We start from the raw sequence: 13,804 nt of genomic DNA, 5'->3' as shown, positions 1-13,804 counted from the left end.
ATTTTTTGATGGTTTGAAAAAGTATTGTTTTTCCCAAAAAGAGAATCGAAGAATTTTGTATGGAGATAAAAAGTTTGAAAAATAATACTCTAAATTTTACGTAAACATCAATAAAAACAGTGTTTTATAAAACTTTGGCGACCTGTAGCTAAAAATTGTGACGTGCTGGAACATTTCTGAAAATGGCATCAAATTCAGCAACCCCAAATCTACTCGAGACACATAATTTGATCCTTGAGACACGCAAAAATGTCATTTTTGTAACGCTGTGTAATTCGAAGTAGTGCAAAGATTTGAAAAAAAAAATAATAAAATAGTAACAAATGATTTTCCGAAAAGTGATTCTGAGCGTAATTAATTTAGGGTCGTACATAAACCATGTGGTCATTGAGAGGGACAGAGGGTGTCAGCTAAATGACCATGAAAAGCCACGCGAGGGGGTTGGCAAGGTCAATCACGTGATTGTTTCAGCACTTAATAAAGTTTTTAATTAAATTTTAATTATTTTTAATGCTCTGGAAATGAACATGTATTTTATCCAAATCTGGACAAACAATTGAAAAGGGCCCAAGAGGTCTTAAGCCTTTTTTCAGAAATGTTGCTATTGAGCCCTTTTTAGCCCGCCCACGAAAACTAACACCACTATCAGAAAGATTGGTGTTAGCTCTACCTGATAGTGGTATTGGTGAGCGTGATCGAGTTGAATTGGGCTCAACAGCGGCTTGCAAAGCCAATGTTTACCAATGTGCCAATGTCGATGTGCCCTTTTGAAATGTTTGTCCAGATATAGTAAAATCCTTTGTTTTCTTTTCATTGACTTGCCACTAAATGTTACCTAAAATAATAATTTATTTGATCTGCTTGAATAAAACATTTATTCACGCCTCAAGGGTCTTGCGAGTTGTACCAAGAAATTCCATATATGATTATAGAAATTTATCCACGTGGATTTCCATCGTTCTCCGTCCGTCTGCTTTGTGCCCTTATTTGCACCTTTGAACCGAAGTATAACCGTTCTAGCACTAAAAACTGAATAGCGCCTTTCGTTTTTTTTTACTAGCGCTGCCTTTCCTGTACGTTAAACATAATGTCGGAAGTAGTGCGCTGTGTAGATCATCTGATGTGTTATACAGCGCACTACTTCCGACATTATGTTTAATGTACAGGAACAAAGCGCTACTAGAAAAGCGGAAGGCGCTCTTCGTTTTAGTGCAAGAACGTGCCACACATGTACCTACCGGGTTTGATGGATGGATGGATGGATGACATAATGAGTTACATTTTTGTTTAAATTTTAACATATTTTGTTTCAATTTTGTTCCGTGTAGAGGAAATTCTGTTATATTTTTTGTTATTTTATCTTCTAACCAGCCAAAATAATATCAAACTTTGTTAAAAAAAAAAACGCGCTGAGTAACAAAATCTGTTACAACTCTGTTGTAATCTACTGGTCAGGTTACTCTATCTTTTACTGTCCAGCTGTTGAGTGTATTTTTTCTAATTTTACCGTAACGGAAATGATTTTCTAATATAATATTTTTATGTATGGGAGGCCCAGCGGTAAACACACCGCTTTTCAACTAAACCAACCTGAGGGGCATGGGTTCGAATCCCACCGATCGGGGATCTTTCCTGGTTAGAAATTTCTCGACTTCCCAGGCATACAGTATCATCTTGCTTGCCAAACGATATACATAGGCAAAATTAGTCAAATGGCACACCTTTCCGTTAACGACTGTGGAAGTGCTCATAAGAACAGAAGCAGGCTCTGTTCCAGTAGTGGCGTAACGCATGGTGTCCATTTGCCTGGGGCACGGTTATATGAAAAATTTAAATTCTTGGATTGCATTTAGATCCCATAACAACTGTGCAAAATTTCAGCTCGATCGGTGAAATTATATTTAAGCGCCAGCCCTTCAAAGTTTATATTTATGAGAAAACTTACTTTTACAAAGAAAAATCGTCAGAAGTCGCCCTTCTGTCAATGAGTAGCTTTTTTTCAGAAACACCTGGAGCCAATACACAATGAGAATATAGGGTAACCAATATAATTTGGACCCCTATATATTTTGGACCCCCTTGGCCATTTTCCTGCAAATTTCCCAGTTTAAATCGAAAGACCAACTCAATTTGCATGCTATTTAGAAAGATAGGACTATTCCACACTTGCATCAACCGTTTGTACAGAGAAAATGTGTTTATATTATCTGAAATTAATTTAATTTAATCGATGCATCCATTAAACCGTTACACCACGTTACACACAGAAATTGAAGCCGTCAGAAATTTTTCAAATGTAAACAAAAACTTTTCTCAAATTTCTGGAAAAACAGCGTAGAATTTCTTCGGTTTTCCATTGTCGATCGATTGATTAGACTATGGGCAAGCATATTATACAACCAGTGTCATGGACTTTGTCGCCAAACGATAAAAAAATGCCGGGGGTCCAAAATATATACTTTGAGGGTCAAAAATGTATTGGTGTGTCCAAAATATTGAAAAACAGTGCTTCACAATTCAATTATTTTCGACGTTTCTTGCATCCTACATGACCGTTTGGGCATTTTTATCTTGTAGAGGAAGTTTTTCTCTACATTTTGACATATTCTTTGACTTGGTTACGCTGTGCAATTAATTAATTGGGACACAAAACTAAAATCACTTCCTTAGGGGGTCCAAAATACGACCGTTACCCTATACCGAGGTATGGAAAACGACTACAGTTGTATTCGTTCAACTGTCATCCTCTCACCAACTCACCTTAAACTCCCCAGCTGATCCCAAACACTGACGTCACCATTTGTGTTTGTTGTTTTTCTGCATAGCGATTGCACAGAAGTTGTGCAGCAGAGTGATTTTTATTTAAATATTCGAGCACGCTGCTCAATCGTGATTTACTCGTATGCAGCAAGACGACGATCCGAACGATTCTGGCTGGGTGGAATTTATCGCATGAAGCACGAATCATCGCGCATAGAGAATAATTCAATCTCTGACGTTCGAGAAAGATCACAGATTCAAAAATTAGAGGATACAGTGGAGCGTTTAAAGAATGAAGTAATTTCAAAGAATGAAAAGATAAAGATGCTTCATTCGCGGGTAAGTTAATTCACATAATCTGTTACACTAGCTGTTGGGCATTACATTCCATAAAACCTAGACTTATGGAGAGCATAATCCATAAAATATATCGAGTTATAGAACATCGAGTTGTAGATAGTCGACTGTAATTCTATTGATACTCTTGATATTAACAAATTATAATCATTGTACACGTGTACATTTTATTTACTTCAATAGGTAATTAAAAATAATAAACATTTTGTGGCTTTGCTCAAAACGTTGAAGGAGAAGAATAAGAAAATAAGGCTAAAAGATGAGCAATTGATCTATAAAAGTAAAACTATTGATGAGCTTCGAAAGGCATATGAGCAGCTGAACGAAATACGGCAAAATAACATCATGGATCGGGTTGAAGATGCTCTGAAAAGAGTATTAACAAGAAATCAAATAGATTTGATACTCAAAAAGAAGAAAAAAGTGACATGGACAGCCGAAGAGATTGCAAAATCATTTTCGTTAAGGTATGTATTCAAACCACTTTAAACTGCTAAAACAAGAGCATTGCAATAACAGTTTATCATCACTTACAGATATCACAGCAAATGTGCCTACGAACTTCTGCGAACAGAGTTTAATTTTCCATTGCCAACATTACATTCCTTACGTAATTGGACGTCACACATCAATATGCGGAAAGGTGTCCTCGAAGATGTGCTAACTTTACTTAAGATTGCCGGCACACATATGACAGAACGTGAAAAAATATCTGTTCTTGTCTACGATGAAATGTCGGTTCAGTCCACTACCGAGTATGACAAAAAAAACGATGAAGTCATTGGACCCCATTCAGAGATGCAGGTAGTCATGGTCAGGGGGCTGTTCGCACCATGGAAATAACCCATTTTCGCTGACTTCGACGTGCAAGTGACAAAAGAACTTCTCAACGATCTGATCACCAGGCTTCATAACATCGGATTCTCCGTGATGGCCAATGTACATGATTGCCGAGCCGGAAATCGAGGAGTATGGCGGGATTGTGAAGTAGATCATGAAACAAAACAGACCACTTGAAGCATCCAGTCCCCGGACATGACATTTTCTTCTTTTCTGACGCCCCACATTTGTATAAGCTTTTTCGGAACTGGCTCCTGGACCGAGGATTCCTTTATAAAGGTAATGATAACGTTGCACCACCAACTGTGTTTGTATTAAAAGTAGAAACCGAGTTATATCAATCTAACAACATAGATAAACAGATGTAACACTATAATTTTTGTCAACGTATACCATAAATAGAGCTAAATTCAAATATTCAATAATTGGCCATTGGATAACCTGTCCCCTCACACCGTTTTCTAAGTTAGACGAAAACATCATTTATTGAGTCATGAATGTTTGCGTAACTGTTTTTAATTGATAATTGTTATAACTGTTACATATATTTGTTTGTGTTGAACAACACATAAAAATCCTATCCTATTCATCGGTTAACTTAAGAACGTAGCACAAATTACTAAATGTGGGCCAACTGATAACTGACGCATGTTTACATTTCGAACATGGTAATGCTAACGAAAGCAATTGGCGTGACAATAAACTCCTTTCAAAAGTGAAATTGAATCGAAGCCACCCCTCTAATATAGAAGACCTGTACCTAGAAAATCAGATTACTGCCCACACGAAAAATTGATCGATTGGTCATTGTTATTCTGAATATTTAATAGCAGCCCATGTTGATTTTTTTACAAACATGCTCTAGTTTTGTTCCCTTTTAAGCAACCTAAAAATATGAAGTTTCACTCGATTCATCCTCCTTTTAAAAGAATTGGGTTTCTACAGTGCTGGTATTGCTAAAAAAAATACACAGACTTATTGATGATGTTCTTAATTATTTTCAGGAAAACTTATCACTAAAAAGTTTTTGGTGCTGTTGGTTCAGAAAGTTCCATTTAGTCAAGGAATTTCTTTACTTTTCTTGAGCGAAACAGCATACTAGGCTTTATCCAAAATAAGGACACACGTGTTTTTGGATTTTTTGATTAGGGTGACCATTTCCGAAATAGTGTGACCAGAAAAATCGCGATTTTGCTTAATTTTTATTTTTATATATATACATACTTTTTTTCAAAAACTTATAGGCTCCCTTTCTTATTATTCTAACTGTTCCAGAAAGCAATATTAATTTCTATTGAGTCGGCGAAAAAATTGTTATTGGAAATAAGGAAAATTTCAGGCCTAGAAAACGGCTTTCTCATGATGTACAAGGTGACTCAGGATTGCATTGAGAACGAATTTGCATTGATTCGACTTAACGGCGGAACACACGACCATCCTACGTCTATCCAAGCTCTTGAACGCCTTCGACTGATGATCCTTGGAAAAGGTCTATCTAGACAACTGAAAGTAAATCAAAATACTCAGACTGTTTTGATCGAGGATCTTATTGCTAAGGTATTTCGTAAAGTTAATCTTTACTCAGAAAAAAGTGGCGAAAACGAATATTTGTCTAGTGACGAGGAAGAACTACCATGGGTGTATGAGCCAAAAAGAAGAAACCTCGAAGAAGCTGACGGTTTCGAATATGCAATGGGTTACATCGCAAAGTCCGAGATTAAAGAACATCCGGAATTCGGAAACCACACTTACCAACTAGAAGAAGATTGTGAAGCTGAAATGAACAAGGAGAATTATGTGCAAGATTTATCGCACGGTGGTTTAGTACAACCAAGCGAGCAATGGCTGAAAATCGGAGATCAACTTGATTCGTGTTTCAATTGGATGCACAACTCAGGGCCTGAAGGAGATAAAATTGGTTTTCGCAATAAGAAACACGTTAATGAAAGAACTCTTCGAAAACTTCAGAGTTCCCTCATCTTCCGGAGAACGTCCTGAAAAATTTTGCGAAGAAACGAATTTCAATACGTGTACGACACCTGAAAAAAAAAACAGTCCTAAGAGAAGAAGCTCCAAAAAATTCAAAACCGAACGAATAAGAGAAGAGAGAATAAATGTGCTACAGCTGACTCTCTTATTGCAGATGAGAGGAGCGCTATTGTCCGAAAAAAATTAAAAAAAATGAAGCATTTCATTATCTAATTCATACATATGTGAGCTTTGATCGTTTATTATAAATGTTATAACAAACAAATCAACCAAGCAATAGAATTTTTTCAGAATGTAAAAACTTTTCTGTCATATTATTTAAATATAAAAAAAAATACTTGAAACCTAATAATCTCCTATATCGAAGCGTTAAAAAATCCTTTCCAGTAGGCGAATTCCGGTGCGTATTTTCTTCGAAGAAAAGAAAATTTTCTTGCTAGTGGATTATGGAAGAAAATTTCTTCTCTTCGAAGAAAATGTGCGCCGGAATTCACCTGCAGAAATGGTAAAAAAAAAGATCTTTCTTTCATCGCAGAACGTAATTGAAAAGAAATTTCATTTCAAATGGAACTAGCTGTAAAAAACTTCTAAGCTTTCTGAGTTTATGTTCGCCAAACAATGTTTTAAATAGATAGTTAATTTAGCTGTTCAGTCTGTTTGTCTGTGCTCTTATATTGTATAAACTAAAATTAGGCTAAGTTTCTGTTGTCATGTACCTAATACACGTCTCCCCAGTTGTTTTTTTTTTTTTTTTAATAAGAATATAAAAGAAGGGGTAACATCACAGACGATGTGATTCAAATTGAAAAACTATTCTGATATATTACCATCCTAATTTATTTACCTGGATTTTTACTTTATGCTTAGATATTACAACAAGGAACGTTTACTGTAAGTGTGTACAAAATATTTGCAAAACAGGGGGAATAAACTAATTTTCTTGTTAATCTCTTCAAATGGTGACGTCACCATAATGTTTACGTTCAGCACTTTCACCAATACTCAAGAAATTAAGCGTTTTCCACACCTTGATATATATTCTCATTGACCAATACATATATTTATATAAAGATGTTCTAGGGATAAACTAAATTAATTCTAAACTAAATTAAATTGTCATATCTGTAAGGAAAAAATGGCTAATTCATATTTTTTTTCTGCCCATAATAATAACTTATTGTCGGAAAAACTTATTTTAGTAGAAGTGCCTTCATAAATAGAATTCAAAGTGATCACTGAATCACTAAACCACTAAGACCAAATCACTAAAACGTGCCTTGCTACCAGCCCTGCAATACGCCAAGCCAACTTCAACAGGCATCTATGGCGACATATCGCACTTCTTTCGGTGGTGGGATATTTAGTAAACAAGCACCGAGCCGCACTCACTCGAGGAAAATTCCGGGGATTCGCTCTTGCTCTGGCCTCTCCGCGCGATCCCAATAGGCCAGGGGAAGTGGTTCACCTAGAGTGAATTTCTGTCAAAGAAAAAGTAGATTTTGTATGAGATTTGACAGAAAAATGAATGACAAGTTCATCCACTTCTCCTGGCCTATGGTCCCAATCCGAACCGATGCGTGTCACAGTCGCTCGCACTCTCACCTTTCCTGCAAGAGACCCATAAATATAAATGGGGGAAAATATTGTCATGACCTAGGAAAAGGATAACTGACACTAGTTTATTTCCGAACAGCCGATAAAATAATTCGAAACCAGCAATAATTGGATTCGTGATCAAACGTCAACATCCCACCGCAAAATCGCTAGTGTTTGGAGGTGATTTTAACCTCCAAATTGCGAAATCATCACCTCCAAGTTAGTTCTAATACCCTCCGTTATATGGAATATGGTGGCGCGTCGATTGTCGCCAGTTTCTCGTTAAACAGTCAATATAGATTAGCAAAACAAAATTATCGAAAAACATTTTATCAAGAACAATAAAATTTTTATTTTGATTTCTCATTAAGGAATTGAATATCTTTGAACAAAATAACTGAAAATAATAAAGCCAAACAAGTTTCTGTCTTAAGCATCAAAATACCGCTATTTGCTTAATTTGAGTTCGCTAAATCTATTGCCGTTTTCAAAAATGTGACAGTAACTTGTCAGATTGTATGTTGATTTATGTGCTTAATTTGCTACAGAACAGTTTTTGGGTGCTAAAGAAAACGAATCAACAAGGTTTGTAATACCTTCGTTATTAAAAATGTAGTTTTTGTTGATTTGGAAAAGCATTGTGTGTGGCCATATAAACGAAACGATGAATTTTGTTTAAAGGTTGAAAGCATGTTCCAAAATTTGATTGAATTGATAATAAGTGGTGCAATTTCAAGCAAACTACTTATGTCTCATAGGGCCGTCCTTAGCCGGCATCTTTGACAAAAAAGCTCTCAGTCATTAACTGTGGAAGTGCTCATGAGAACACTATGCTGAGAAGCAGGCCCTGTCCCAGTGAGGACGTAATGCTAAGAAGAAGAAGAAGAAGAATAAGAAGAAGAAGAAAACCTGTGTTTCATTCTAAAGTTTTAGTTCCATTGCCGAGTATTCAAAATGGATTGAATTACCAAGAAGTTGGTTAAATTTCAAGTCAACATCAATAAAACGTGTACCGTCAAACGGGGCTTCTTTTGACATTATTTCCACATTCTTCAACTTTGAGGATTTGTAACTCTTAGAATTATGGATAGATATTGATAATTGTTGCATATATTTAAGTTGTATATGTACGTCACAAATGTGCAAAATATGAGGCAAATCCATCAAGAAATAACAAAAATGCTTGAATAGCGAAAAACATGTGTCCTTCAAGACAAAAAAGGGGCTACTTTGGACATTTGCACAATTTGATAATGAAATGATTTTTTCTTTTAAATTTCAAACTTATTCTATAAATTATCGTTCATTGTGATGTTATAGGAAGTTTTTTCATTGATAAACATAATTTAGAAAATTGCAAAGCTTGAAACAATTACACATATATATCAAATTTCAGCGAAACATGCTATTCATTATTTTCAGTTTGTAGTATGCATAGCATAGCATAGCATAGCATAGACTGACTGTACATGTCAATGGTTGCTACTCCGTGATTGATCGGAACTGGTAAGAATTGCACTACGATCCAAATGAATAAGGAATGGGAGTTTCCGCTTACTCTCGAAGTGCAATTTTAGCAGATCTAATATTATTGATCAATAACGGCGCCGGCCAAGTCCTTACAGTCAGTTGGGATGGGGAAGGAATGTTAGGGTGTAATGATTGTTGCTTCTAGAGACCGAGAATACCTCTGCATCTCCACAATCACCACGGGAAGGGTGTTTATTAGTGAGGGAGGAAAAGATCTGGGAGTCACCTCTGGTCGGTGATGCGATCCATGGACAAGGGGGAAATATACGACTTGTATTTAAAGCTAGTTTTGTATTTTTGTCTCGAGAAGTTTTTGGAAAAATACGTCAACATCTATAATGTCGAACAATTCAAAAGACGTTTTTATTAATGACGAAAACTTAAAATTACATGTATATATTTTAACTTATATGAAACAGGAATAATGCCGACACTTGTAGTGACGAACCATACATAGTTTGTTTGAAAATTACATATGAGTATTACTGTGCATTTTGTCTCGATATGGTAGAAGTTTTAGAAAATACGTCAACATTCACAATGTCGAACAATTCAAAAGATTTTTTTTTAATAAATATTTTTTAATAATGTCAAAAAGAGAAAAATATATGTATATTCAAATTGTATAAGAAAAAAGCATAATGCCGACACATACAGTGACGAACCATACAAAGCTTGTTCCAATACTACACAAAAGTCACGCTTTCAAGAAAATATGTGTTATCATAAGCATGAAACGAACTCACCAGTTGGCAATCCATTCTCGACCGAACACAAAACTGACACTGACAGCAAAACTCCTTGGCGCCCCGAAAACAAACCGTCCTGCGTGGGCCCTCCCAAACACGTACCCAGCAAGACGCTCCAAAACCTCAAATTTCAGCGAAACATGCTATTCATTATTTTCAGTTTGTAGTATGAAACTTAAACTTTCAACTTCGTCTTAAGTGGAACTATCAGTTACGAATGCTTAGTTTTTAAGTTGACATAATCGAACGATGGAACTACTAGGTGATAATGTACAAAACTTGTCAAAAAATGTAAAAAATGTCTTTTCTATCCTTACTGTTATATGAACAATATGTAGAACCACGACATTAATACCTGTTACTAAGAAGTAATTTTCATTAAAAACGCAATCTATGAAATAAATTTACTTAAGTTTTGCAAGATCGTAAAGAAGTAAAAGTTTGCTTTTGTGATATGCTTTTAGCTTCTTAGCAGTTTAGAGCTGGCTTAGGAGTAGTTTATTTTAGCAATTGAAAAATGAAATTGTTTTGTACTGCAAATTCATGTAAAATATGACGGAAAATATTTTTTAAATAGATTTTGTTGTGAGCTTGTCATTGGTACGTATTGAAATATGTGTGTTTTATGTCAATTCAATTTTCCAAATATTTATTTAATTTTTTTTATGTTGTAGAATATACAGACCAAAACATTATAACAAAATAATAGTCGTAAAAATAAGACCTTTGTTCAATTATTTTATTAAAACAACAATTTTAGCAAAAATATCACAAGATTTTTATGAAACATGACGATTCGATAGTTTTGTGATGCTCCCAATAACTTTCCACGACATGGGAAAAATTCAAACAAAGTTTGCATAGCCAATGTTTTATACCTTGTGAATATCTATTCGGACTTTTTTGAAATGTTTTCTTGTTTATCCTGTAATTGTTGATGTTGTTCCAAAAAAATTTCATGCCTAGTGGTAGAGCATACATTGGTTAGTAAAAGTGCTGAAGACACAAAATTGCTCAGATTAATAATTACGCTGTAAATAAATACAAAAGGTGAGTGTCCAAAGTAGCCCCCGGAATCAAAAATAGTGCACAAAATTGTAACGCGCTGGAACATTTCTAAAAGCGTCAATAGGTTCAGCAACCCCAAGTTTACTGGATACATAATTTGATCTTTGAAATACGCGAAAAATAAGGCCCATGACAACCTGTGTATCGATAACAGTGTTCTTCGTAGCCAGGATGTCCCGGACGATAAGTGAATATCGCCCACTGTCAGTTGCAAGAACTGTGGAAACAAAGACCATTGTTTTGTTTAATTGTTTGTTATGGTTTGATTATCAATTTTTGATATTGTTAAATCAACTAATAATGTGCCGAAAAGTTGAAGCACATTCAACATTTCGATGGTTTTGGAAGGAGAGCAAACATTAAGAGGCATCCTGCAAGCCTCCAAGCAAGCAATCAGTGATTTGATTGGGACACTTGGTCGATTATGGATCATAAACATTAAACAAAACTTCGCATTCTGATTGCACTCTCGATTCAAATTACCCGAAAATGAGTAAACACATGGAGATGTTGACTACGCTAAAAGTCGTGCCATGGGCCTGCGAAAAATTTAATTTTGTTCGGCTGTGTATGCACTACAATATCAGAAATTTTTCAAAGAAACTGAAAAAATTTCACTTAAGATCTTAAGAAAAAACAATACATTTCTAATGTTTATATTGAAAACTTTTTGATTTGTTAGTGCTTAGTTTATGTGTTCAGTGCTTTATTTATTTATTTTTTGTGCTAGCTTTCATTGTTTTACTCCTAATTTTTAACTTTTTATTACTTGTTCGCTATTTTTCAAAGGAAAATCGATTGATTTTTGTTCTGTCAGTTTGCAGAATCTATGACAAAAGGTCGAAGGACAAAAGGTCAAAAGGACAAAAGGTCGAAGGACAAAAGGTCGAAGGACAAAAGGTCGAAAGGACAAAAGGTCGAAGGACAAAAGGTCGAAAGGACAAAAGGTCGAAGAACAAAAAAAAGGGACAAAAGGTGGAAAATCTTTTTTCAAAGAAGGAAAAATTTCCCACCATGCAAATCATTTTCGACCTTTTGTCCTTTCGACCTTTTGTCTTTCGACCTTTTGTCCTTTCGACCTTTTGTCTTTCGACCTTTTGTCCATAAACCCAGTTTGCAATAGTATCGTTTATTTTTAGTGCTATTTTGATGTTTTTATTGCTAAAATTGTTCAAACTATTGCTTATGTCGAACAATTTATTGGCTACTTTTCGGTAAAACAAAGAGTGTTCCCCTTTTTTAAATGCTTGCTTATTGGACTGCCAAATATAAATGAGGGGAAACCCTCGCTCGGCGTCTTCGCCGTCTTCCGTGTCTCACCTTGGCCGGGATGGCCAATGGCCAAAAATAAAAGCCCGTCGAAAGAAAGGAAAAATTTGAACAACTTCTTCGCTGACTTTCGTTCCGCAAGAAACGACACTCCTGCCGGTGGATGACCTATCTGCCGAAAACGTTCCTATTTTTTCTTCAATATTTTACTGCTGCACATTCGTCTTCGTCGCCATAGAGCACCCCTTTCTGTGCGAGGGGGGCTGCAGCATCTTTTCCGCATCGGATGACGAAGACGACGACATCGACGGAGACATTTTTCTCACTCGGATCGAAAATTGATCGTTTTCACCACTTGAACACGCGCGTCACACTTTTACCCTATACAACACTGACGATTTTTTGGGAAGGAAACCAATCGGAGTGTAAATTTTAACTATGGAACAGGTGATAGTAGGCCATGACCCGGGGTGAGAAACCAATTCGATTAGGGATGCTGCGTCGCAAGTGATAGCAGCAGGTGGTGCTCGCGAATGACGGAGTTCGCGATGCGTCCGGGGCAAAGGTTCAAGGAAGACAACCGACGCGACGTCACCCGAGAGTTGTCGTCGTCGTAGTTGGTCGTGGAATCGGGTTATCAATGACGATTACCGGAGAGACGCGCGAGCTATACTCACAAGACAGGCGGTTTATCTGTTGTCATATGCGCCCCGTTGCCACATCTCGGCGACCCCCCGTTTCAAAGACTCTCATGAGATTGCGGGATGCTGCAGCTGTTGTTGGGTGGGAAATTGAACGCCAAAGCGTCGCGCTCTCTCTCTCTCTCTCAGCTGGGATGCGATGAGGTGGATGGAAATGCGTCCAGTTGGAAAATGTAAATATCGGAGAGAGGAAAAGCGCTGATAGCAAAGCAAAATAATGTGCTGCAGAGATGAGAGAGCTAGCGATGCGGTGTGAGTGAGAGTTTCGTTGTATTGTGCAGTGTGGGAAGATTCACATTGGACTCATTCCTGATCAGTGAATTGACTTTCAAAATCCTGAACATCCTGCACTTACTGAAAACGACGAAATCAGAGGGAAAATGAACATTATTCAAATATTACGTACCGCAATTTTTGACTAAGAACGCCCACCCACAGTTTACAAAAAAAACTCCATTTTTCGTGTTTTTGTCGTGTTTTGAGTTGCGTTTGATCCTTCGACCTTGACCGTAAGGACGTTGCCAGCGCAATTGACTTTTAAATTTGAGCTCTCGATTTGTGCACATTGCAGAATGGTAAGCTAATCCCAGGCCCCATTCATTAATTCCCTGTGCAACTTCGATTGTTCTGGTCAATCACGGAGCAACTACGAATTATACGGTAATGCTTATGCCTAAAAATCATGTTTTTGTGTAGTTTTTGTTTAATAACTTGGTCAAAACATTTTTTTAGTGAAAAGTGAAGTATGAGAAGTTTGAAAACAATTAAATAAGCTTCAAAACCATGCAAAAAGATTTACATAGATAGATCTTAGCAAAAAGCTAGTTACATGTATTTTAGTTATTATACTCATACCCAATAATTAGAAGTTACTCTATATCTTCCGAAATATGTGACAAATAATTGTTGAGCTGGAATTGCGTTTGCGGAATGAATGCCTCGTTC

At 36.3% G+C, this 13,804-nt stretch overlaps 1 protein-coding gene across 2 annotated transcripts in view; it reads right to left on the bottom strand.

Annotated features, from left to right (window-relative positions):
- Window positions 1-12,756, bottom strand: part of LOC5569934 (protein msta) — a 61,774-nt gene extending 49,018 nt beyond the window's left edge. The window contains exon 1 of one of the 2 annotated variants that reach the window (XM_021849551.1): window positions 12,210-12,756. The gene's annotated coding sequence lies outside the window, so the exon portion shown is untranslated. Of the gene's footprint in view, window positions 1-7,335; window positions 7,396-12,209 lie in introns of those variants that run through there. The other variant, XM_001658780.2, reaches the window with a different exon arrangement.
- Between the last annotated feature and the right edge of the window lie 1,048 nt (window positions 12,757-13,804).

Source organism: Aedes aegypti, chromosome 1 (genome assembly GCF_002204515.2).
Source record: "Aedes aegypti strain LVP_AGWG chromosome 1, AaegL5.0 Primary Assembly, whole genome shotgun sequence".
Lineage (NCBI taxonomy): Eukaryota > Metazoa > Arthropoda > Insecta > Diptera > Culicidae > Aedes > Aedes aegypti.
The sequence above is the reverse complement of the archived record's forward strand: the minus strand, read 5'-3'. Positions and strand labels throughout refer to the sequence as shown.